Below are 4,317 nucleotides of genomic sequence, written 5' to 3' on the forward strand. Positions count from 1 at the left end.
CAGCATGCCATGCCAAGGCCTAGGCCAGCAGCATGCCATGCCACGGCCAAGGCAGGCCAGCCAAAGCCAGCAGCATGCCATGCCAAGGCCTAGGCCACCAGCATGCCATGCCACGGCCAAGGCAGCCCAGCCAAAGCCAGCAGCATGCCATGCCAAGGCCAAGGCCAGCAGCATGCCATGCCACGGCCAAGGCAGCCCAGCCAAAGCCAGCAGCATGCCATGCCAAGGCCTAGGCCAGCAGCATGCCATGCCACGGCCAAGGCAGGCAAGCCAAAGCCAGCAGCATGCCATGCCAAGGCCATGGCCAGCAGCATGCCATGCCACGGCCAAGGCAGCCCAGCCAAAGCCAGCAGCATGCCATGCCAAGGCCAAGGCCAGCAGCATGCCATGCCACGGCCAAGGCAGCCCAGCCAAAGCCAGCAGCATGCCATGCCAAGGCCTAGGCCAGCAGCATGCCATGCCACGGCCAAGGCAGGCCAGCCAAAGCCAGCAGCATGCCATGCCAAGGCCAAGGCCAGCAGCATGCCATGCCACGGCCAAGGCAGCCCAACCAAAGCCAGCAGCATGCCATGCCAAGGCCTAGGCCAGCAGCATGCCATGCCACGGCCAAGGCAGGCCAGCCAAAGCCAGCAGCATGCCATGCCAAGGCCTAGGCCACCAGCATGCCATGCCACGGCCAAGGCAGCCCAGCCAAAGCCAGCAGCATGCCATGCCAAGGCCAAGGCCAGCAGCATGCCATGCCACGGCCAAGGCAGCCCAGCCAAAGCCAGCAGCATGCCATGCCAAGGCCTAGGCCAGCAGCATGCCATGCCACGGCCAAGGCAGGCAAGCCAAAGCCAGCAGCATGCCATGCCAAGGCCATGGCCAGCAGCATGCCATGCCACGGCTAAGGCAGCCCAGCCAAAGCCAGCAGCATGCCATGCCAAGGCCAAGGCCAGCAGCATGCCATGCCACGGCCAAGGCAGCCCAGCCAAAGCCAGCAGCATGCCATGCCAAGGCCTAGGCCAGCAGCATGCCATGCCACGGCCAAGGCAGGCCAGCCAAAGCCAGCAGCATGCCATGCCAAGGCCAAGGCCAGCAGCATGCCATGCCACGGCCAAGGCAGCCCACCCAAAGCCAGCAGCATGCCATGCCAAGGCCTAGGCCAGCAGCATGCCATGCCACGGCCAAGGCAGCCCAGCCAAAGCCAGCAGCATGCCATATCAAGGCCAAGGCCAGCAGCATGCCATGCCACGGCCAAGGCAGCCCAGCCAAAGCCAGCAGCTTGCCATGCCATGGCCTAGGCCAGCAGCATGCCATGCCACGGCCAAGGCAGGCCAGCCAAAGCCAGCAGCATGCCATGCCAAGGCCTAGGCCAGCAGCATGCCATGCCACGGCCAAAACAGGCCAGCCAAAGCCAGCAGCATGCCATGCCAAGGCCTAGGCCAGCAGCATGCCATGCCACGGCCAAGGCAGGCCAGCCAAAGCCAGCAGCATGCCATGCCAAGGCCAAGGCCAGCAGCATGCCATGCCACGGCCTACGCCAGCAGCATGCCATGCCACGGCCTAGGCCAGCAGCATGCCATGCCACGGCCAAGGCAGCCCAGCCAAAGCCAGCAGCATGCCATGCCAAGGCCTAGGCCAGCAGCATGCCATGCCACGGCCAAGGCAGCCCAGCCAAAGCCAGCAGCATGCCATGCCAAGGCCAAGGCCAGCAGCATGCCATGCCACGGCCAAGGCAGCCCAGCCAAAGCCAGCAGCATGCCATGCCAAGGCCAAGGCCAGCAGCATGCCATGCCACGGCCAAGGCAGCCCAGCCAAAGCCAGCAGCATGCCATGCCAAGGCCTAGGCCAGCAGCATGCCATGCCACGGCCAAGGCAGGCCAGCCAAAGCCAACAGCATGGCATGCCAAGGCCAAGGCCAGCAGCATGCCATGCCACGGCCAAGGCAGCCCAGCCAAAGCCAGCAGCATGCCATGCCAAGGCCTAGGCCAGCAGCATGCCATGCCACGGCCAAGGCAGGCCAGCCAAAGCGAGCAGCATGCCATGCCAAGGCCTAGGCCAGCAGCATGCCATGCCACGGCCAAGGCAGCCCAACCAAAGCCAGCAGCATGCCATGCCAAGGCTTAGGCTAGCAGCATGCCATGCCACGGCCAAGGCAGGCCAGCCAAAGCCAGCAGCATGCCATGCTAAGGCCTAGGCCACCAGCATGCCATGCCACGGCCAAGGCAGCCCAGCCAAAGCCAGCAGCATGCCATGCCAAGGCCAAGGCCAGCAGCATGCCATGCCACGGCCAAGGCAGCCCAGCCAAAGCCAGCAGCATGCCATGCGAAGGCCTAGGCCAGCAGCATGCCATGCCACGGCCAACGCAGGCCAGCCAAAGCCAGCAGCATGCCATGCCAAGGCCTAGGCCAGCAGCATGCCATGCCACGGCCATGGCAGCCCAGCCAAAGCCAGCAGCATGCCATATCAAGGCCAAGGGCAGCAGCATGCCATGCCACGGCCAAGGCAGCCCAGCCAAAGCCAGCAGCATGCCATGCCATGGCCTAGGCCAGCAGCATGCCATGCCACGGCCAAGGCAGGCCAGCCAAAGCCAGCAGCATGCCATGCCAAGGCCAAGGCAGCCCAGCCAAAGCCAGCAGCATGCCATGCCAAGGCCTAGGCCAGCAGCATGCCATGCCACGGCCAAGGCAGCCCAGCCAAAGCCAGCAGCATGCCATATCAAGGCCAAGGCCAGCAGCATGCCATGCCACGGCCAAGGCAGCCCAGCCAAAGCCAGCAGCATGCCATGCCATGCCTAGGCCAGCAGCATGCCATGCCACGGCCAAGGCAGGCCAGCCAAAGCCAGCAGCATGCCATGCCAAGGCCTAGGCCAGCAGCATGCCATGCCACGGCCAAGGCAGGCCAGCCAAAGCCAGCAGCATGCCATGCCAAGGCCAAGGCCAGCAGCATGCCATGCCACGGCCAAGGCAGGCCAGCCAAAGCCAGCAGCATGCCATGCCAAGGCCAAGGCCAGCAGCATGCCATGCCACGGCCAAGGCTGCCAGCCAAAGCCAGCAGCATGCCATGCCAAGGCCTAGGCCAGCAGCATGCCATGCCACGGCCAAGGCAGCCCAGCCAAAGCCAGCAGCATGCCATGCCAAGGCCTAGGCCAGCAGCATGCCATGCCACGGCCAAGGCAGCCCAGCCAAAGCCAGCAGCATGCCATGCCACGGCCAAGGCAGCCCAGCCAAAGCCAGCAGCATGCCATGCCAAGGCCAAGGCCAAGGCCAGCAGCATGCCATGCCATGCCACGGCCAAGGCCAAGGCCAAGGCAGCCCATCCGAAGCCAGCATCATTCCATGGCAAGGCCAACGCAGCCCAGCCAAAGCCGGCGGCATGCCATGCCAAGGCCAAGGCCAGCCGCATGTCTTGCCACGGCCTTGTCCCGCAGCGTGGCGTGCCTTGGCCTTGGGCTAGAACATCGCATGCCACGCCCTTGGCAAGCAATCCTGTCCCTCGTGTAATTGCCATTTGGTTTGGCTTTGACTTACGTATATGTTGCCCTGCGAAATGCTTGTCCCTCGGGTAATAGCCGGTTTGGTTGCCTTTGACTTGCGAACACGTTGCTAGTGCTTTCCCCAGTGGAAGCTTGTTGGGAAAAGTATGTCCCTCGGAAGTTGCCTGTTGCGTTTGTTATTTGCATTCGAGCTATCCGATGCTTGCTGGGTTTCTCTAAGAGTTTTTGCACGTTCGTCGGGCTTTTTAATTATTTATTTACTCATAAAAATTATAATAAAATAAATTAAAAATAAAAAATAATTAAAAAAATTACTATAATTACTAGTGCCTCATCTTATAATTGTTGGAATTTTTCTAGAATTTTTTGAGTATTTTTAGTAATTTTTATTATTTTTTAAGTATTAAAATTGAAATAAATTAAAATAAAATATTCCGGTGGCCAAATATTTTTTTATAATTTTTTTTATGGTGTATTAAATTATTTCATACAACTTTCATGTTGAAAGTTTTGGCAAAAAACCATTACTTTTTAAAAAAACCCCATTATGACTCCTCGAACATGCTTGATGTTTCCTCCTGCCAGATTGAAAAGGGCTTAACAGGCTATTATAAGGGGGGGGCACCTCCCTTAAGGCTGGCCAGCATGGCCAGGCCACAGGCCACGCCTATGCCTAGGCGGGCGCTTGGCACATGCCATCGCTTGGCTTGTGGCATTGGCTTGTGGCATCGAAACTACATAGCCAAGCACGGGATGCGTCGAGTGGCGGCCCGCGGCGGTGGCGGTGGCACGTTGGCCTAGGGCAGCATGCCATGCCACAGCCTTGGCCAGCAACATGG

This window comes from Camellia sinensis, chromosome 6, assembly GCF_055761805.1.
Source record: "Camellia sinensis isolate YWXY chromosome 6, ASM5576180v1, whole genome shotgun sequence".
Lineage (NCBI taxonomy): Eukaryota > Viridiplantae > Streptophyta > Magnoliopsida > Ericales > Theaceae > Camellia > Camellia sinensis.